At 60.3% G+C, this 21,603-nt stretch overlaps 1 protein-coding gene across 3 annotated transcripts in view; it reads right to left on the bottom strand.

Moving 5' to 3' along the window:
• The window catches only part of SEPTIN9 (septin 9), a 136,949-nt gene that overhangs the window by 33,027 nt on the left and 82,319 nt on the right, over window positions 1-21,603 (bottom strand). Inside the window, exon 1 of one of the 3 annotated variants that reach the window (XM_075562281.1) lies at window positions 1,694-1,773. The exons of the other annotated variants lie outside the window; for them this stretch is intronic. The gene's annotated coding sequence lies outside the window, so the exon portion shown is untranslated. Of the gene's footprint in view, window positions 1-1,693; window positions 1,774-21,603 lie in introns of those variants that run through there. 3 annotated transcript variants of the gene reach the window in all.

Genomic DNA, 21,603 nt, shown 5'->3' with positions numbered 1-21,603 from the left:
GAGGGGAACACACTACCAGGCCTTTCTCCTGAGGCACCTGGGGGGGAGGGTACTTGAACCTGCTGCAGCCTGGTGGTGAACAGCTCAGTACTTTCCATGCCTAGACTCCCTGGGGTCCCTGCTTCTCCTGCGGCGGGAAGGAGGTTGAATGAGCCATGATGCCCCTATGTCCCCCATCAAGGAGCCCCCACCACCCAAGGATAACTGAACCTGTGTTTCCAGGTAACCAGAATGGGAATAGGCCGGGGGGGGGGGGGGGGGAGCCATGCGCACTCACTGTCGGGCCAGCAGCCCATCCCCACTTCCTCCCTTAACTGCATAGCATCCAAGCCAAACTCCCACTCGCCCAGCTGGGGCTGTCCCTGCGCCCACCCTGCCCAGGGCCACTGCCAGAACATCCCCCCGTCCCCCCCCCCCCCCCGCAGCCTGCTGTCCGCACAGTGCTCTGCTGAAAAGGAATTCCAGACTTCTCTCTGGTGAGCAGAGGTAGCCCCTGGCCACAGTCCCCCAAATCTCCCACACTGCAAGAAAGCTGGGGGGGTGGGGGCTGGGAGTAGAGGGATATGGTTTCATGAGCAGAGCATGCTGCCCCCACACCCCCAATGCCCCTCTCCCAACTGTGCGGCAGGGGACACACTGTGGCCAGTCATGGGATTGTAACTCCTGCCCCCTGGGGTGAGGGTCTCATTCTCCAGCCAGGCCAGGGCATCCTAGCCCCCACCCCACGGGCAGCGCCTCCCAGGAACATCCCGCAGGTCCCAAACACAAGCCAGTAATCTCAAGACAAGTTGTAGCAGCAACTCCGGGCCGCGGGGGGCCGCGGGCCAGCCCGGCATGGCTGCGGCTGTTCAAACACATCCCACAGTCTCTGGGCTCCAGGCTCCGGGCTCCTGCTCCCACCAGCAGGCGGGCTGCAAGGTTTCAGGAGAAGACTCCTGGCAGCCCATGGGCGCCATCCCAGCCCCCCGGACGCCAGCAAGCCCCTTTCGAAGAGAAAAGTTCTCCAAGAAACTCCGGCAGGGGAACTGCACCGTTCGGCTGAGTCGGCCAAATATTTACAAAGAGACAGCTGTGGCCATACAAAGGCCCTTTCTTCTCTCAGAGCTGAAAATCTGGACCCCGCGTGGGGACCCAGAGCCCCACCGCCCTGCTCCCAGGACCAGGGCTGTCCTGCCCAGGCAGCAGGAGCCATGCTGCGGGGACTACTCCAGGTCCCATGGCTACTTCCGCCGGGAGCCACCCTCGGGGGCCAGCGGGGGCCTGCCCGGCAGCCGCGCCACCTGGAGGCCCCCTGGAGCGGCCGGAGGGAGCCTGGGAAGAACAAAGGGCGCGGGCACTCACCCAGCTGCGAGCCCGCTGCCTGGACGGACGGACGGACGGACGGGACTAGAGCACCGCCCGCCCACCGGTCACATGGCTCGGAGCCGACAGTGAGGATCAAAGGGGCTTTGTGGCCGCTCAGAACAGAGCCTCCCAGCACTGGGGGCAGAGGTAGGGAGGGGTCCTCTCAGAGACCAGCGGATAACTGCCTCTAGGGGGGCAGGCGTAAGGAGTTGGGGCTCAGTGGGGCACCTGGGCTGGGTGCTGGCATCTCCCCCCATGCACTGTATGCAGGAGGGGCGAGAAGAGGGGTTCTGCAGGCTCTGGGAGGCGGCCACCCCAAGGGTCAGGGTCAGGGGAGAGAGGAACTCACCTGGCTGGCCAGCCACCTCGCCGCACTGTCCTCCCCAGAAGTGCTGTGCTCTGGGGGGCGGGGGGGGCAGGCACCCGTAGGCCCTGCTCCGCCCTGCTCTGAGCTGGGTGCGGCGGGAGGGGTGTGGCACTCAGCCAAGAATCCGGCTCAGCCTGGGTGTCCTCACTAGCTCCCTGCGCCCTGACCCCCACCCCAGCCCTTCGAGGAGGTGAGGCAGCGGTGCCACCCACACCTCGAGGAGGCAGGTCAGCCTGGTGCCCGAGGACCTCGGAGCTGCTACGGCAGGAAGCAGCGCCGCTCCTACCCCCCTACTCTGTGTGCACCCCAAATCCCAGGGTGTGCAAAGCTAGGAGTGCTCCCCCCAAGGGGGAAGTGGGGAGAAGCGAAGTCTGGGCTGGGAAAGTGTCACTCCAAATTCCCCCAGCCTCGATTTCTAGTCTTTTCCAGCCCTAAGGCCTGGGCACTGAGTCCTCCTCCCCCACTGTCCAGGAGGGACCCCTCCCTGTGACATGACCTCTGACCCCAGTGACTCAGCCTCCTAGGCAGGGTGGGGCTGAGCCCAGGCCAATGGATACTAGACAACACTGCAGGGGGCGGGGGAGTCTGCTTGGGCAGAGGGGAAAGAGGCCCTTGAGAAGGAATGTCTTAGCAATCCCCCACTCCCCGCTGGCTGAAGCGTAACTGCCCCAAGGGCACAGCTGCCCTGCAGAGGGGACAGGGGAGGACCCCACTCTGAGCTCACCTGGGTCTGCTTCTCCCAGCAGAGGCTTTGGTGGGGTGCTGCCATCCCCCTTCCCATCCTCAGCTGACGGGCTATGGCCTTTGCCCCTTGGGTGCCTTGCTGGGGCTCCTGGGAGAGGACTGCCCGCCTGTCCTAGTTCTCGGCCCCCTTCCATGGTGAGCCTCACAGACCTGAGCCCGAGATTCCTGCCCCCTTGGGAATGCTCCAGCCCCCCATCTACAAAAGGGGTGCAAGCAGTTCCAGCCTCCAGAACCAGTTCCAGGCCCATGTGTGTCTAGAACCAGGAGGAGCAGCAGCCCTGGAGACACACAGCTTCCTCCCCAGCAGGGTGCTCCCTGCTCCCTCCCACCCCAGACCTTCTCTGCTGGGCCCCATGGGGTGACTCAGGGGCAGAAACAAGGAGGTGGTCACAGGCCAGGCTTTTTGACTGTAGTCCTGCCAACTCCTGGCAGGCCCACATGCCGAGGGACACAGCACTGTAGTGACCCAGGCTGACTGCACATTAAATCCTGTGACCTGTAGAGTCTTGGTCTACAGCCTCATTTGGTGGGTTACCAGAAGGAGATGGGCAGGCCTTTCTTCCTGGTCTGTCTGTCAAGAAGCTCCACAAAACCCACAAGCCTCCCCTGAAGCTGTGGCTTCACCCCAGGGGCCCCGACTGGGAATCGAACCTAGGTTTCTCAAAGTGGAAGGCGAGTGTCCCACATGGGTCCATCACAACCTGGTGCAGTTCCTACCCCCACCCCACCCCCACCCCCAGAAGTGAGGAAGGACCACTCTAGTACTGTCTGGGAGGTCCAAACAGGAACCCTTCAGAAATAATAATGGAAGTAATGATTCCCTGAGGGTGTGGGAACACAGGGGGGTAAGAGGGAGCTGAGAGCAATGATGACTGTGTAGGGTGGGGGAGGGAGGGGATAAAGGTGAGCGGACATCAGAGTTCAAGAAGAAAGAAAATGTTTTGAAACTGATGGTGGTAGCAATTCTAAAATTATGTTTGAGCTAACTGAATTATGGATTTTATAATATCTGTAAAAGCTCCCAGTAAAATGATTTAAAAAAAAGATTGCTAGACTTGGAAACCCTCAGGGGCAATTCTCCCCTGCCCTACACGGTCGAGGTGAGTTGGCATTAATTCGATAGCAGTGGGCTGTTTTTTAAGTGGGGGGGAAACTGAGGCATGGGGTGCTGGGGTCAAACCTAGATCCTCTGAGGCACTTGGTGTGAGGGGTCCCCCTCCTCAAAGAGTGAGACAGAAATCCACAGCAGTCCAGGTTGGTCCTGCTGGCCAGGCCTCAAGGGGACACATGCATCGGAGTCACCTGTCATTCCACTTGCTGGTTTCCTGGCTCTCCAGTGGGCTGGGGTTGGGGGGTGTGCCTCACTCACAAGCGGACCCCAACCTCACCTACTCAATAGGGCAAGCTGGGCCATCAGAACCCCCCAGGGGTGGGGAACCAGGTCCTATGTGTTTGCCGATCAAGTTGACTTGGGGGCTTGGGAGATGGAGAAGCTGTGGGACAGAAGAGCCATGAGGTGCACTGGCAGGGCCCCCCCGAGAGGTGGCATGCTGCCTCCATCCCTAACCCTGCCCCATGCCTGAGCAGCCCATGGCTGGCTCTCGCCGCAGGGCCCCTCCAAGAACTGACTCATGTAGTCTGTTTGTTTGCTCTAGAGCTGAACAGATCACACTTCGTAGAAAGGAATTTATCCCTTCCAACCATCCTGAGGGGGCTCTGTAGCTCGAAAGCCAGAAGCACCCTAAAACACATCTTAACCCCAACCCCTGCAATCTCTGCTTTAGGGAAAGGGGTCACATTAAGGGGCTTGAGGTAGGAGAGAGCGCCAGGGGGCGCTTACACAGGATGGTGAGCAGGGGAAGGCGGCAGTGAGGGGGTCACTAGCTTGGTGACACGTGGGGAGGATGTGGCCACAAGCCAAGGACCGCTGGCAGCCTTTAGAAGCTGCAGGAGACGAGGCAAGTTTCTCCCCCCGCCCCCCTCCCAGAGCACCGAGGCGGAGCCAGCCCTGCCGACACCTGGCCTCCTGCCCAGTGAGATGGCTGCTAGACTTCCGCCTTCCTGTACTGTACAAGAGTCCATCTGTACCACCTGGCAACCACGAAAGCCACCCACTGCCATAGTGTCGATTTCAACTCCCAGCAGGGCAGAGGAGAAAGGCTCCGGTGGGTTTGGGGGCTGTACTTCTTCACGAGAACAGACAACCCCATGATCTCCTGCACAGCAGCTGGTGGGTTTGAACCTCCAACCTTGGGATCCAGTGCCCAACCCACAGCACCACCTGGTCATGCCCCATCACCACCACCATCACTGGCACCTCTGAGGCATCAGAAGCCAGCACGTTCGTGCTAACTGGTCTCAGAGCCAGTGCGTGGGATTCAGAGGCCCATGGGCCTCCTGCAGCCCCTGGTCACCTGGGGGCTTCCTTCAGCAAGTGAAGAAACACAGGCAGGGGCAGGATGTGGTTCCCGGCCTCCCCACACCTTCCGAACCTGTCCCCCATTGGGTAGTCTGAGCTTGATCCGTCAACCTGCTGCCGTGGGCCGGCTCCTGGCCACCCTAAGTGTGTCCGGACAGAGTTGCGCACCACAGGGTTCTGAGGGCCAGTTTCCTGGAAGGAAGACTGCCAGGACTTTCTTCCATGGTATCTCAGGGTGGACTTGTGGACAGCCAGGTGCAACAACTGTGTATCACCCAGAGACTCCTGCCCACAAACTCACCCCCAAGTTGCAGGAGGACCCCCTGCCCACCACCTTCACTGAGTCATGAAGCAGTGGTTGACAGGCTATCCAGTGGTGGCCAGATACCAGCTGCCCATAAGCAGTGCCCACTGTCCTTCCGGTGAGCCCCAACAGAAAGGTGGTCAAGATAGACAGTGGCGTTGATCAGCCAGTCTGACCCAGGAGGCCACCAGGGGCTGGCCAGCACCCCTAATCCAACTAAGCCCACTGGAAGAACAGGGTGCTGCCCCCTCCCCTCATCCAGCAAAGCAGGGGTGCCCACGTGCTTCCCAGGAACGTGGCTTGCACAGGGCAGTCTGAGCACGACATCGCCTCTCTCTCTCTCTCTCTCTCTCTCTCTCTCTCTCTCTCCCTCACACACACCCTGCCCCTCCACCCACAGCCACCGCCCCCCCCCTCTGGGCTCATCACACCACTGTCCTCCTGCCAAGCCCACCTGTCCTCCTGCCAAGCCCACCGAAGCCGAAGCTCAGGCCCCTGCCAGCTCCTGTGGGGGGTAACACCCCCCACGGGACATGGCAGATGCTTGCAACCAGACGCCAAGAAAAATACCCCTCCCTGGCCTCTGTGGGCCGCTGCAGGGCTACCGCATAGAGGAGCCTGGGAGACCAGCAGGTGAATGGTAGACACCAGGACTTCTGCCCAGGCAGGCCCTGGGAAAGGTACAGGGAACTGCAGCACCCTGGGATGGGGAGGTGGGGCACCCCCATGCAGCCTGGTGGGGGACCCTGTTTAGGGTGCATGGAACAGAGGCATCCTGAGATGGGGAGGTGGGGCACCCCCATGCAGCCTGGTGGGGGACCCTGTTTAGGGTGCATGGAACGGCGGCATCCTAGGATGAGAAGGTGGGGTGCCCCCATGCAGCCTGGTGGGGGACCCTGTTTAGGGTGCATGGAACGGCGGCATCCTAGGATAGGGAAGCAGGACACCCCATGCATCCTGGTTTGGGGACCCTGTTTAGGGCATCCTGGGATGGGAAGGTGAGGTGCCCATGCAGCTGGGCTGGGGGAGGTGGGTCCTCTGCAAAGCCCCCTGGAATGTCTGACTATTCTGTGGCTTCCTTTCTTCTTCCTGCTGCTTCTTCTCCTTCAGCCCAGGAAAGCCCTGGGCTGAGCCCCTCCCTGTGGCTGCTCCCCATGGCACAGCCCCTCCCTCTCAGACACTGGGCTGACCCTGGCCTGCCTCTCCCCACTGCCCACTCACTCCCCACCTCACCCTCTGGCTCCTGCATCTCCCTACTGGAACTGAGCTTTGGGGAGGAGGGGAACCCTCACCACTCAAGCCCAGTTCCTCCCCATTGGACCTCAGGGCCCAAATTCAACATGCGATCACCACCACCTCCTCCTGGGAAGCTTCTCCCCAGCCCCTCCCGGCACAGCCTCCTCCCCAGCCTCTGCATACCCTCTTCCTTGGCCTCTCCCTTCCGCCTGGGTTTGGCCCTCCCCCACACTGACCTCTCAGGCCCTGACCTAGTTCCCAGCTCAGTCCACATCCCCTAGGCCAGCTCTGCACAGCCTCAGCCCCCACCCAGTCATCCATTTCTTGCACCCACCAGGGCCCTTTCTCTGGCCTCACAGCTCCACCCCTTGGCTCCCTGGCTCTGGGAAGTAGGTGGCAAATGCACCCTGCCTGGCCAGTCCCTTAAGGTCAGTGGGTCCCCTAGACCACAGCTCTGTCCCTCCAGGCCACCCACATCCTGTTTCACTCCTTCCACCAGACCACCTTGTCCTTCCACATCAGCCTGTTCTCCACCCCTCTCCCCCAGTCCAGTGCCTTGCATCTGAGGTCCCTGAGAGCTGGCCAGCCCACGTCCACGCTGGTTCCTAAGGACCCCCGAACTCCAACAAAGCGCAGGCTGCAGCCCCTTCAGCAGCTCTCCCAACTCAGCAGCTCTCCCAAGTCCATTGGCGTCATGTGTGTCAGGGTGGAACTGGGCTCCCCAGCACTGCCAAGGGCTAGTTTCTGAAGATCACCAGGCGTTTCTTCTGAGGCACCTCTGGGTGATTCAAACCCCTAGCCTTCGAGTGAGCAGTCAAGGGCTATCATTCCCCGTGGTCCAGACCACCTCCTCCACCAGTTGCGACCACCACCCCCCCAACCCCCTTCCCACAGCTGCCTCCTCCTTTTCTTTTAAAATCATTTTATTGGGGGCTCTTACTGCTCTTATCACAATCCACACATCCACCCATGTGTCAAGCACATTTGTGCATGTTGCCATCATCATTTTCAAAACATTTTCATTCTACTTGAGCCCTTGGTATCAGCTCATTCCCCCTCCCTCCCTCCTGATCCCTTGATAATTTGTTGAGAGAAGAGATACCAGGAGGGTAAAGGGAAGGTGGGGTGAGTAAGGGGGAACCCATCACAATAATCTACATATAACTGCCCCACCCCCCAGAGGGATGGACAACAGAAAAGTGGGTGGAGGGAGATAACTGGGCAGTGTAAGCCTCCTGCTTGTAAAGAAATACGGTGGGGAGGGCTCCCCACAGGAGGACACACTTCCTTCTTTCTAAGAAGCGCACCCCACCGCACTTCCAGGAGCCGAGACAGGTTGTACCTTCCACACACGGCGTGCTCACGGCCCTCTAGAAAAGCCAACCATCTATCAACAGCATGTCACCTAGATGATCTGATAATATCTTGGTTTTGCGCAGTCCTGGCATCAGCAGCAGCCGCTGGATCGCTGGCGGGTGAGAAGCCCCTAGGAGGGCCGGAATGAGCTGATCAGCAGGATGGACTCCGGTGTACACACATACCAGCCCTTACCCCCCCCCCCAGCCAACCATCAACACCCAGGATGCTCTAGGGCTGTGGGGTCATGCTCACGGAAAACCAGGCCCCTAAGCTACAGCAGTAGGACCCACGACCTCCACCTCCACGGAGGGAGAAGGACCAGGCTGTCCACTCGCGTCAAGTCGCAGTCCCGGAAGCCCACTGGGGCGGTTTACACTGTCCTGGTCCACGCGATGGCGGGGAGTAGTTGCAAACACACAGCTTCCACATGGACGCGTCATATGGAAGCGTTGGACTGCCAACCACAGGGTTGGCAGTTCAAAGCCGCCAGCCGCGCCTTGGGAGAGCGACAATGGCCATCATCTCCTCCTGTAAAGATGGACAGCCCCCGAAACCCTGTGTCGGGTCGCTGTGAGCTAGGGGGGACTTGATGGCAGTGGGTTTGCATGTGGTTGAAACACACAGCAAGAGGGAAGTAGTGATGCAGTGTTTAAGCGCTCTGCTAGAGGAAGAGAAAACCTCCAGGTAGTGAGTGATCGGCTGTCCCACAGGGTGGCTGTGAGCCCTGGTCACGGAGTTTGGTCTGGGTTTGGAAACACCTGGCAGCCAAGCCATCAGGCCTGCGTTTATCCCAACACCCAAGACCACTGAGTCGGCCAGTTTAGCTGGGTGGGGGCGGGGGCGGGGTATGGGAGGCAGAGGCACCTCGGGAAAATGGGTGTGCTGCAGGTCAGCGACCAGTGTCCTGCTCTGGGTCACTTCTGCCACCTCCAAGGCCCTGCAATGTTCTGGTTGGATTAGCGAGCCCCAGGGAGCGGGGAAAGCAGGAAGGGCAAGGTCTTTGGCAGAAGCAGCAGTCCCCCACCCTGGAGACACGTTAGACCTCCGGAGAACTTCCAGGTCCCGGGGGTTGGCGGCACAAGGGCCGTCCCCTTGTCCAGGCAGCTGGAGGGGCTGGCGGCACAGCTCTGTGCAAGACGGGCCTGCAACCTGCTTCCATAAAGATGACGCTGTTCATCTCCATTGGATCACGCAGACCCCGCTGGCCCCGAGTGTGCATGACTGTGCCCTGCAGGAGTCCAGTGGCAGGCCTTTCCTCTCCCTCTTCTGACGCTGAAATTCCTTCGTATTTTCATTCTATTTTTCCCATGACTTTGTAAAGCCCCCTCCCTCGTGGTTCCCACACTCACCGCGAACTCGTAGGGACCCTATAGGGCAGGGGAGGACTGCAGAACGAACTGCCAAGGCCATTCCTCTGAGGCCTGTCCAGAGGGCCTGGAGCCTCCAGCCTCTGGTAGCAGCCGGGCTGGGGAGCCGTTTGTGCATCCCCCTCCCCACTTGCAGGGACTCCAGGAAAAGTACCTGGACAGGTAAAGCCACTCCAGTGTTTGACCTGGGCCAGCCCTACCCCTCCTCTTCCCCATTCCTCACAAGCAGAGCCCAGGAGCACTGACCCGTCCAGCTGCAAAGCCAGCGCAGAAGACACCTGCTTCCTGGCCACAGTTCCTTCTGGCTGCTGGCCATGAGACACCAGCAGGGAGAGGCAGGGTGCAAACCCCCCAGCCAGGGGTCTCAGGGAGCCAGAGGGTACCTGAGGGGGCTGCAAGAGGTCACCCGCTGTGCAGGGTGCGACACACCTCCCACCTCGGATGACCAGTGCTCAGATGAGGGCCACCTGGGAGTGGCAGGCAGGTAGCCAGCAGCCCTAAGCTCTGCCAGTCCTGCTGCTCCTGCAGCCCTCTGGCCAAGGCCATGCTCGGCCACTCCTGTTGACCACTGCACATGGGGGAGGAGGGATGGCTCAGGACTGGCGACCCCCCTGAGGCCTCCCATGTGAACCCGATCAGCCACTGCACTCTCTGGGGCCCAGCTTGCTCACCTGGACATTAATTGGCTACACCTTAAAGTCCTTCGCAGCTACAGAAACAGAAAACACAAACACACAAACACACACACACCCCACCCCCCCACCACTGCAAAGGCAGTGCTGGGGCCTGCCAGCCACACTCACACAGGGAAACATTTCTGCCCCTAGTCTTCCATGAGGGACACAGGGGCTTTCCTGCTGGAGAACCTCAGGGGGATGGGGGTGGCCTGCCGTCCCAGGGCTCAGGATCCCCGAGAGATCCAGGCTGCTGCAACAGACACCCCCCCCCCCGCCTCCCCAAACAAGCCCTCCTAACTCATGCCATCGAGTCGATGCTGACTCACAGAACTGCCCTGGGAGTTTCTTGGATCGTCACTATTTACGAGAATCGAAAGGCCCATCTTTCTCCCACCACAAACCTAGTGACTTGAAAAAACAAACAAACAAACAAAAAAAAAACCTAGTGACTTGAAAAAAAGGAATCCTAGTGGTGCTGCAGTTAACGTGCTTGGCTGCCAACAGCAAGGCCAGCAGTTCAAATCCCACAGGCACTCCAGGGAAGAGGAATGAAGCAGTGGTACTCAGTCCTGTGGGTCTCTATGAGACAGAATTGGTGATGGGTTTGCTTGATTTGGGTTTGAATACCTTTAAAATGGCATATTATTTATTCCCTTGTCCTTCTGGGCATTGGGAGCCCAAAGAAGGCAGAGCTCCCCTGGAGGGGAGGACCAAATGCTGGCCCTGTCCACCCCCAGAGGTTGCCCGCAGTCCTTGGTTCTTGGCCCCTTCCTCATCCCCAGATCTCCCAGGCAGTGTTTCACTTTGACTCTTGCCTCTTCTGGTGCACACCCCCACCCCCACCCCCCTGCTCAAGGACCCTCGCCTCACTAGGGAACCCCCTTCCTCCGGTTTATGACGTCGGACACAACCCGAGCAAGATGAATTTATTACTGCTGGGTCCAAGGAGCTCTGGTGGCGGAGTGGCAGTGGGCTCCTAACCCCAAGGTCAACAGTTCAAAGCCACCAGTCACCCCTGTGGGAGGAAGATGAGCTTTCTACTTCCGTAAAAGAGTTAATCTCAGAAACCCACAGGGGCAGTCCTACCCTGTCCTAGGCTTTGAGTCAGCATCGAGTCAATGGCAGTGAATTTTTTTGGGTGGGTGGCAAGAGTTATATTCTGGGAAACCCACAGGGCAGTTCTCCTGCATCCCACAAGGTTGCTGTGAGTAGCCACGGGGTGGGAAGGTGGGAGAGTGTGTGGTGGGGCTGGGGGCTGGCAGGAGAGTGAGGAGAAGGTGAGGGCATGGGGGTGGGGGTCGGGTAGCTCTGGGCTGAGGCAGGCACTGCAGGGCAGGGATGCGGGAGGGGTATGGGCAGACCAGAGCTCCCACACTTGGCCCCCCACAGCCCCACTTGCCTCCTGGGTTTTTGTTTGAATTCCCTCTGGCATGAGGTCCTCCACTCCCCGCAGCCCCGCTGGCGTGCAGCCCAGCCCCTCTTGTACACACTCAGTCCAACAGGCAGGTGCTGGTGGCCAGCCCAGGGGGCAGCCTGCCTGGGGACACCTGGGTGATGGCACCCCCAGAGGAGGACGAGCCGGCCCCATGGCACCCTCAGAACTCAGCAAAACCACAACTACGACCATGTGTCTAGTCCTGCCCAGCGGCATCTGCCCCCCACCCCCTGAAGCCCTCCCCAAAGCAAGGCAACCCCACTGCAAGAGCCCTGCAGGCCCCACGCCCATCTGCAGCCTCCTACCTCAGCCTCTGAGGAAGCCAGAGCAGTGCACAGGACACTGGGGGTGGGGGCCAGGAGGCAGGGCCTTCTCCCACCCCATCAGGGCCCTACTGCTGTCCCCTGGGGAAGGAGCCCTGAAGGCAGAGGGGAGCAAGGCCCCAGATGACATAAGCTGGCGGGGTGTGCAAAGGCTCTTGCCCTGCCCACAGGCCTTGACCCCATTCCAGGAGGCCCATCAGGCCATCTTGTGGGAGAAACGAGGTTCCTGACTTGCCAAATCCCAGTAATGAATCCCACGTTCCCTGGGCCACTGCGAGGCCTCCCTCCACCTCCTGGAACTGCTGTGTGCAGCTGGGATGCAGAAGCTGAGGATAGATGGGCGGGGGCGCTCCAGGTCCCCTCCTCTGAAGATGAGGCCCCTCTGTTCCTCTTTTCCTGGGAAAACTGGGGTGGGGTGGGGGGAGGCACAGATAACCCTTTCACGTACCACTTTCTGCCAGCATCTGGGGAGGGGGGTGTATGGCACCAACCTGGGTGAGTGTGAGATCAAAGCGGGGTCCTTCCCCTGGAGCTCAGGGACCTGGGGGAAAGCAGAGGCAGTCCTCAACCGCTCCAGAGAACACACATGCATGTGCGCATGCACGCATGGGGACACACACACACACACACACACGGGTCAAAGGCTGTGAGAACATTGGCCCCTTTGGTAAAACACTGTTTCTAACAAGCTGCCCGGCCCCATGGCCGCCTTTCCCAGCTTTGCCTGGACCAGAGGGACACGGCGCCAGGCTCTATGCATGAAGAAGGGAATCGCTGGGGGCGGGGGGGGGCGTATAACCCCCTACCTGCACAAAGGTGCCAGGTCCCACCCGTCGGGTCTTGGCAAACCTGCTGCACTCCAGCAGGCTCCAGCGACTGTGAGCGGCCAGCCTGGAGGCGGATGAGCTTTGAGAAGCCAAAGGGCTGCCACAGAAGGACAACCCGGGCACAACAGGACGAGACACTGGCTAAGCCTGCGACCATGCCTCAGTCGGATCCAGGCTCCCGTAGAGCTCTCTGATTTGGCTTTCAATCACCAGGCCTTTCTTCCCAGTCTTTAACCTGGAGGCCCAGCATCCTGGCCACAGGCACGTCTCCACTGACAGATAGGTAGGGGCCGAGCATGGGCTGCACTGGCCAGGGCTCAGATCCAGGCCTCCTGAGCTACCCTGCACGTGGCAGGTACCCCCGTGGCTGCCCCTGTACTCCCTGTCTCAGGGAGCCACACCAAGTCTGAGAGAGGGGACATGAATTCTACCTCTGACCCACTGCGCGGCCTGGTCAAGGTGGCCCTCTAGGCCCCAGGTTCTCTGAAGTGTAACATCCCCAAATCCAAACCCTCTGCTGTTAAGTCACCTCTAGCACAGTGGCTTAATGGAACAAAATCAGCCTGCTCCCGGGGTCCCTGAGCCTGTCAGTCTTCCAGGGAGCAGATGGCCTCCTCTTGCTCCACTGGCGGGTCTGCTGGGTTTGAACCAATCACCTTGCAGTGGGTGGCCCCTTGCTTTACCCACTTAGCTGTCTGTGCCCTAGTGTGTCAGGAAGGGCCCGAATTGGACACCGCAGGAGGTGAGTCACACTGGTTAGGGATGGCGGCTCCGGCCTCAGGTGAGCTGGATTCATACAGGCCCTCTGCTGCCTTTCCTAGCTGTGGCCTGGGGCTCAGGCCAGGGTGACGGGCAGGGTCGCTGGAGGGCTCCCATGAGTGCCACATAGGTCACCGTGCTCACGAGTGGGCACCGCTGGCCAGCCATCAGCCCCCTTGCCTGGCCCCTTGGCAGGATGGTGCAAGCACGGTTCACTCTCCCCTCCGGCCACAGGCTGGGGCTGCAGCCGGGCCTCCGGAGTCAGCCACCAGCAGCCGGTGTCCAGATGCTGAGACCATGACGCTTCCTCCCCATCAAGCTGCCTCCCCCCCACCCACAAGCAGCCCCTTGCTGTGAGCGAGAAGCGCCCTAGCCCTCAGCATCTCCAGGGGATGGAGGTGGGGGTAAGCCTCCCACTCAGGGTTTGATGGGGCAATGTTCTACGGGCTGCAGGGGTCTCCCGGGACCTCCTGGATCCCCCCATCCTCTTTATCACCCAGCTCAGCCAGGTATTAAACAAAGAGAACCTCGTCCATTCAGAACAGATGATATCAGGAGATCTGCAGAACTTTAGGGCCAGAACTCAGTCCATAAGGAGACCCGGCATGGCCCATTGCCCCCTGCCAGCCCCCCAGCGATCCTCTGATGGCCACCTCGGCATCAACTCCCCACAGGGCTTCATCGGCTGACTTCTGGGCAGCAGGTCACCAGGTCTGTCTTCTAAGGCAGCTCAGGTGACCTCAGACCTCCCACCTTTGGGAGGTAGCTGGCCCTGAGGGAGGCCATGCAGCTGACCGGTGCTGGAGCTGCCCTGGAGTCCCCGCAGCCTGGGTCAGTGCTGTAGGAAGGTGCCAAGAGCCATGTGACTTGTTCCCTACAACAACCTCCCTCCAGCCGATCCTAGAGTGCCAGGGGGCACCCCCGGAGGCCCCGACAGGTTCCAGATGAGGGAGAGTTCCCATGCAGAGCGACTCCAGAGCCGCTCCCGGGGGTGGCACCCACAACCACAGGAGCACACAAAAGGCTGGTCTGCGAACCCCAAAACGGGGCAGGCGGCCCCCAGCGCCCCTCTGCTGTCCACCCAGCTACAGCAGGACTTAATTAGGACCATACGCTGGGAGCCGAGCGGGGGAGGGGAGAGGCTGAGGAAGAAGCCTGACAAAGGAGGGGGGCCTTCCCAAGTGTGGGGGAGGGGAGGGAAGCAACGGCCCTCCCCTTCTTCCTCCTCGGCTGGGAGGGATTGGTACTGGTGTGACTAGGCAGATGGGGGAAGGGGGAGGGGAATGCTGAGGAAAGACCCTGACAAAGAGAAGGGGTGCTCCCCCCAACCCAGCCAAAGTGTGGGGGAGGGGAGCACAGCACAGGCCCCGCCCCTCTTCCTCTGCCGGCGGGATTAGTCCCTGTGTGGCTTCATCTCCAGCCTGCCTACAGCTAAATTCCATTCAGGGTTCACTCTGCAGTCCCCAGCCCGGCCCTGGGCCCTCCCCTGTAAACAGGACCAGCGGCCACACTACTCCTTGGAGATCTCAGCCTGGCATACCTGGGGAGCAGCCGGGGCTCGGCATCAGAAAAAAGCTGGTACTCTGTTCATGGCTGTCTGCCCTGGGCACATAACAAAGCTGGCATTCTGCTCATGCTGTCTGCTCTAGGCACAGAGTGGATGCTGCTCTGCTTGTACTGTCTGCCCTAGGCACAGATAGAAGCTGGTGTGACCAGGAGCAGATGAGAGGGGCCAGGGCTGTGGGCAGCAGGGCCATGGGCACCCTTGGGCACAGCCCACCTCGACACTGCTGGTTCTGTGTGGCAGTAAGTCTGTGGAGCTGAAGCCATGAAAGCTGGGGCCTCTGTCCCTTGGAGCCAGGAGTGTCCTGTTAGTGGGGCCCAGAGCCCCGGGAGGCAGAGGGGAGGAGGCAGGGATCCCCAGCTTGAGGACTCAGCCTCAGCAAAAAGCCACAGAAACTTGACTCCCCCCCCCCCCCAATCCCTTCCCATCCCTTCTCAGGCCCAAATGAAGTCGGAAACCGCTGGAAGGGGGACTTCTCCATGGCCACAGTGACTGTGTTGTGGGCAGCCTCTCACAAGTCAGCGACTCTGCTCCCGAGGCCGGGAGCATTCCATGGGCCCTCGTCAGTGTGCCCAGACCCAGGAATATGCTGGAACGGCACTGACAAGGAGAGCTAACAGCATGAGTAAGTGCTGACAGGGGCCAGGCACCGTTCCCAGAGCTTCACACGCACACCCTCCCTGGAGATCTTCACGCAGCCTCGTCCACCCTCCCCAGAGTCTTCCCCGGCTTACAGACCAGGAATTGGGGTCCAGAGAGGGCCATCAACCAGCCCCACCCAGGTCACACAGAGAGACTCAGAACCCCGAAGGCTGGCTCCCTCAGAGCCCGCCCCCTTCATGGGTGTGCCTTCTAGGGGTCCCACTGGGAGGAGACAGCCTGGTGGCCCAAGTCTCTAAAGACCTCGAGTTGTAATCAGAAACCCCAAGGTCAAGGTCCAGTGCCCATCTCCTCACTGCCCTGGCTGTCGGCCTAGCCCTTCAGTGACCCTACAGGACAGGGTAAACTGCCCCTGTGGGTTTCCCAGACTGCCACTCTGCTGAGAGTAGAAAGCCCCGTCTCTCCCGCGGAGCATGGTGGTTCCAAGCTGCTGACCTTGGGCATCTAAGGACCCCCAAACCACACCCAGAGCCATCGAGCCCCTGGTCACAGGAGAACTGCCCCACAGGACTCCCAATGGCTGGACTCTCTGGGAAAGCAGGCCACCGGGCCTTTCTTCCGAGGCACCACTAGGTGGACTCAGTTCTCAGTCCCCCACGACGGCAGTGAAGATGAGTGTTCGCTTCCCAGAGCTGCCACACCCATGTACCCCTAACAGTAATGCATCCTGTCTTCTCTCCCGGCCCCACCCAGAGCTCAGCCAGACCCCAGGGGCCTCTTCACCTTCCAATGCCCAGCCCCAGGGGCTCAGCCAGAGCTAATGTAACTATGGCCTGGTTTTTGCAGACTTGGATTCCTGGTCGGCCTGGCCCCTCACAGGCCTGCGGGACAACCCCAGGGAAATGTCAGCAGGCAGGACAGCTGTGGGGCCATGCTGGAGACTTCCAGGGCCAGGCCAGGTCAGGCCAGGCTGCCCCCTGCCAACCGATGCCCAGTGGGGAGGAGAAGCAGCAGCAGCAGTCAGACCGGGAGGGGTGGGGTGGGGTGATTTGGGCGGGAAGCCCGTCTCTGATGAGCCAGCCAGCTCCTCTCTCAGAAATCACCTTCAGCCCCAGATCAGCTGACCTGGATTGTACGCACTCACAAGTGAGCCCACCTCCCAGGTCCACTGCTTCCTGTAGCATCAGGATGTCGGAAAGGACCCGCCAACGCGTGTGTGACAGTGTGTGTGTGTGACATGTATGTGACAACGTGTGTATATGTGACAGTGTGAGACAATGTGTATGTGTGTGACGTGTATGTGTGTGTATGTATGTGTTTCGACCTCCAAGTCCTGGTGGAAGGGCGGCCCAGTGGCTGCCCAGCCCTGCCCTCTCCGTAAAGACAGAGGGGGACAGTACTGATCACACAGGCTCAGCCAGCTCTTAGTGAGGTTGGCCAGGAGCCTGAACCCCGGGCCTGCTTGCCCGCCCCTAACCCCAGACTCATGGCCTGTCATGGCTGCTCTGCCTCCAGCCTCCACTGGGGGGGGGTGGTTCCATCTCTGACTCCCGTTACCCCCAAAGCCATTCCCCACCCCTTTACACTGCTTTACCAGGACCGTCCCCAAACATCCCCTAAATAGCCACCCTTTCCGATCACAGCTTCCAGTCTTTCTCCTGAGGGCAGGTGTCACCTTTGTGAGCCTGCGCCCTGCACACAATCTCCCCGCCCCCGGCAGAGGCTCCACACCCCTATGTGGTGGCCTCCACCAGCACCAAATGGCCACACAGGTTCCAGCCGGCCACCTGGTGTACAGACAGACAGGCCCCATCAGCCAGGGAGATCTCCTGGCAGCCTCAGTCTCCGGACACTGCCCGGGGCCAAGGCCCACATGGACAGTGAGACGCCCACTGCTGCCAACGAGTCCACCCACCTACAGACACGCGCGCACAGCCAGCTGGGGGGCCGGGGCAGCCGGTGCCTCCGGCAATAAGCTCCAGTTGCTACTCAGCGGTGGTTCCTACTCACTGAGCGCCGACTGTGTACACTGGGCCACACCTTGTCCATTTTGCACACAGCCCGTTAAGCGTCACCCTCTCCACATCCCGCCAAGGTTTTAGTTGGGTGCAGACAAGTCAGCTCCAACTCACAGCGATCCCACCCACCACAGAAGGGAACAGCGCACGGCTCATGCCACCCTCACCCACACTGCGTGTGAGCCCCTGACTGCAGCCCCTGCGCCCTTCCATCTCATGGACAGTCTTCCTCTTTTTGTATGTGCTAACCCTCCATGGGTTCCCAAACCCTGACACCTTATTCAGAGAAGTCCCCTATCTAGAACAGGATGTGGCAGAGCCAGGTCCCCAGCCTATCTGCCCACAGCCACCGGGAGCAACTGAGTCAGGGGCTGGATTTTCTGAAGCAAACTGCCAGGCCTTTCTTCTGAGGCACGTGGGTGCCCTTGAACAGCTAGCCCCGCGGCTGACCCTGTAGTGCTCCTCTGCCTGCACTTGGACACCTTCCACAATCTCCCTCCCCACAATGCTACTGGAGTCTGGGCGCCTTCCTGTGTGACGCTGGGCTAGCCCCTCACCAATCTGGGTGGCATCTGGGACCCATAGACTGGTCAGATGGACACCAAGGTCACCGGCAGCACTGGCATCTGCAGAGCATGGACAGGCCAGGTCCCCACCTGGAACAGCTCCCTCTCCTTCCCCAGACAAGGACACAGAAAGGTTCCACGCTCAGCAAGGTCACCTGGTTTGCAGGTGACTATGTCTGATCTCAGTCACGGCCACCCGGCTGGGAGCCTGCATGTCCCATTTGTGACCAGGTGCATGACCACCACAGGCAGGCAGGGCCAGTGCTCTCCGTGGCCTGCTTGGAATCCAGGGCTGCTGTGTGATTGGCAAGGTCTCCACCTCTCTGTGTCTCCCGGGTGCCGGAGGGTGAGAGAAACAAAACTGATCGTGGCTGGAAGAAGCTGGACAAGGGTGACCATGGGCCAAAGAGCGGAAGCTCACGAAGCCAGTGGGCGGGGGAAGGAACAGGCAAGGAGAGTGATCAGGGCAGTCTAGTGTGGTGAGGGGTTGCCGTGGGGTTCACGACACCCCACTCTCCCCACCACCATCCATCTGGTCTCTTGTGTCTCCTGGGACGCTGGAGGGCTCTCTGAGGGTCTGGCTGGGTCTGGGGAGACCATAGCAATCACCGAGTTGGGAGACAATGGGGTCCCACTTGTCTCTCTCACCCAAAGCAGACACCGCCGATCTGAAATGGGATGCTTACCCCTGGCCCCAGACCCTACCCACGTGACACAGAGCTAGAGGCAGCTGAACCCAGACTGGCTTGTCTGAGGCTCCAGGCTCTGCCCTCCCTCGGCCCTTCCAGAGCTTGTTGGGTCTGAACCGCCAGCGTTTGGGTTAGCGGCTGAGCGCATTAACTGGTTATATTGCCCGGGGACTCCAGCGCCATGTTCCTGAGCTGCTTTTCCGGGGGGCGTGGGCTGGCAAGAGGCTCCCATAAGAGTGGACTCCCTGTGGACAACGTGGTGGCCTGGGGCCAGAGCCCTCTCCCACCCGACACTGGTTCTGAACGAGGTCCTCCTGTCCAAAGGACCGACCGTGATGGGCTTTGCTTCCCACTAACCCCTCTCAACAGCTGTTCCTCCCCCTGCATGGCAGGAAGCACACAGGGTGGTCAGTCGGTCCCTGCAGGACCACACAGCCGGTGGACGGCTGGACCAGCCAGCTGGGGCTCCTGGCTTCCGGCTCTGTGTAGGTTCTGCACACAGCCCTAAAGCATGGCGTGTGGATGAGTGCGGGGGGGAGGGGGGGAGGGGTGCAATGGAGTGTGGACGGAGGGGTGGGTGAGTGGATGGCTTCAAGGATGAGTGGGTCAGTGGAGAGATGGATGAGTAGATAGGTGGATGGGTGATGGGTTTGGATGGATGGATGGATGGATGGATGGATGGATGGATGGATGGATGGATGGATGGATGGTAGGTGGACAGATGAATGAGTAATTTCCCTTTCTCTCTCTCCCAACATGGGTTGATTAGGTCCTGGGAGCAGGGGCACAAGGATGCTGGCCTTCCCCAGAAAGACACGAGGGGGTGAGTAGGGACCTCTCAGTCCAAGATGGCAGTTCCTTAGGGGTAGATGCAGCTTCACTCTGGGTCAGAGGTCAGGGTGACTAGGGCCAGCTTGATGGAGGCTCCATTTCTGTGTGGGCAGCTCCTCTGCTGATGGGCAAAATGAGAGCTACAGTCAGAGGCGCCCTCGGGGTGAACAGTCACAGTCGGAGCTCGACCACATCCCCAGCCCCGCTGGAGCTCCCAAATGCAGGTCAAGGATTCACCCTGCAAATTCCAGGAGTCCAGCCTGTGGAGTCAGAAGCTTCCAGAGGCCACCCGCTGCTTCCTGTGCAGCTGGGTGTACCCGGGGGCTGTGGCCCTGCATGGCTGGTCCAGCCAAGTCCACCTCCCACCACTGGGCCCCTATCCTCATACCTGGCCTGTGGGGCAGGTCAGCCTGCAGGGGAGAGAGTAGCGTAGCTCCTGCTTCCCAGGGTGGGGTTGGGGGAGGGAGCGGACTTTGCTCAGGGACCCTGCTAGCCCCGTGTCATGTCATCTTGTACAACTCTGCCTACGGCCCATAGTACCCCCCTTACAACTGTGGGCCTCTGGGGGAAGGGCTAGCTTCCCACCCTCTTCTGGCGCCTGCCTGCAGACCCAGGCTCCAGAGACCCGGTGGTGCCCACTCACGCAGGGAGCCACAGGCAGTGGGTGACGACGCCATCAAGGGCTTTCTGAGTCTGACCCCCAACCCCTTGAGGTTGTATTGATGCCCCCCAACCCGGGCTGTGCCAATCCCAACTCATCCCAACTTCCCCACCTCCTCCTCCTTCTGGGGCGGCTTCAAGGTCTAGACCAGTGGTTCTCCACCTTCCTAATGCTGAGGCCCGCTCCTCATGTGGTGGTGGTAAACCCCCCAACCATAAAATTATTTTCATTGCTACTTCATCACTGTCATTTTGCTACTGTAATGAATCGGGCGACCCCTGTGAAAGGGTCATTCAACCCCCAAAGGGGTTGCAACCCAAAGGCTGAGAACCACTTGTCTAAACAGTGGGCTCAAGCAGGTTCCTGGCATCTCTTCCTCCTTCCGAAGACCCCTCCCCTGCGCCCCCATGGCCCGAGAAGAGAGGGCGGATACCCAGGTGTACAGGGCATCAGTGGAACAGCCTAGGGGCTCGCCGTGGCAGGATGAGGGAGCCAGACCTTCGGGCCAACAAGCCAGACCCAAGGCCGACACCGGGCCAGAGAGACAGGGCTGTGTGGCTTGGGGTGAGTTACTCAACCTCTCTGTGGCCCAGTACCTTCCCTACAATTAGAACACAAAACAGTTCCAACTCACTGGGGGCCAAGTCCCTGCAAGGCACACGTGCCAGTACTCTGCCGGGCACTGAACCGTATCCCGGGGGGTGAATGGAGAAGGAAAGGCCTGGCGGTATGCTCCCGTGAAGCTCAGAGCCAAGAAGACCTCCAGAAGCACTTCTGCCCTGAGACCCGGGGGCCGCCACGGTCGGGGCAAGAATTGTTTCCTGGGGTACTGGTGCAGACGGACCCAGCCCTGGAAGCTAGCTAAGCCCGCGGCCCACGCAGCATCAGTGGAGAGTAATGACATGCCTGTGAAGGTGCTGAGGCGGGGGCGGGGGTGCCTCTCTCCCAAAAAAGGAAGCAAACACACATGCACACAGCTCTCCACCCAGCTGCCAGGGCCCAAGTGCAGGCTGCCAGGCCGCCCGCCTGCCAGCTTCAGATGGTCCCCCGGGTGGCGTCACCTCCAGGCCACTCAAGCATGGCTGTCACCTTGCGCATTAGCTCATAGCTGGCACCTGCTTGAACTTGCTGGATTTTCCCTCCCTGCTCGCTCCCTGACCCTTCCCGACTCCGCGGTGCTCCCTCGTTCTCTGACTCACTCTCTCCTTCCATTCCTGCTCAGAAAACATAATTACGGCCAAATGTGTCAGCTGGCTCCCTGGGCAGGGCTCCCTGCCGCGGAACCAGGGACACAGCTTGCTGGGTCAGCGTTGGGTGGAAAGGGCTCCTCGCACCGCAGACCCACTACTCTCGGGCCACAACGTTGGCTGGGAACTGCTGAAACTGGGGGTGCTCCTCTGCCCCACTTCCTGCCCTATCAGCACAGGAACCCCGATGTTAGACAGGGGGCAACAGCTATGAAGTCTCTTGGGAAAGATGGACAAATGGCATCTCCTGGTCTTTTGGTGGGGGG

The sequence above is a fragment of the Tenrec ecaudatus genome, chromosome 10 (assembly GCF_050624435.1).
Source record: "Tenrec ecaudatus isolate mTenEca1 chromosome 10, mTenEca1.hap1, whole genome shotgun sequence".
Lineage (NCBI taxonomy): Eukaryota > Metazoa > Chordata > Mammalia > Afrosoricida > Tenrecidae > Tenrec > Tenrec ecaudatus.
This window is presented reverse-complemented; position numbering and strand designations above follow the sequence as displayed.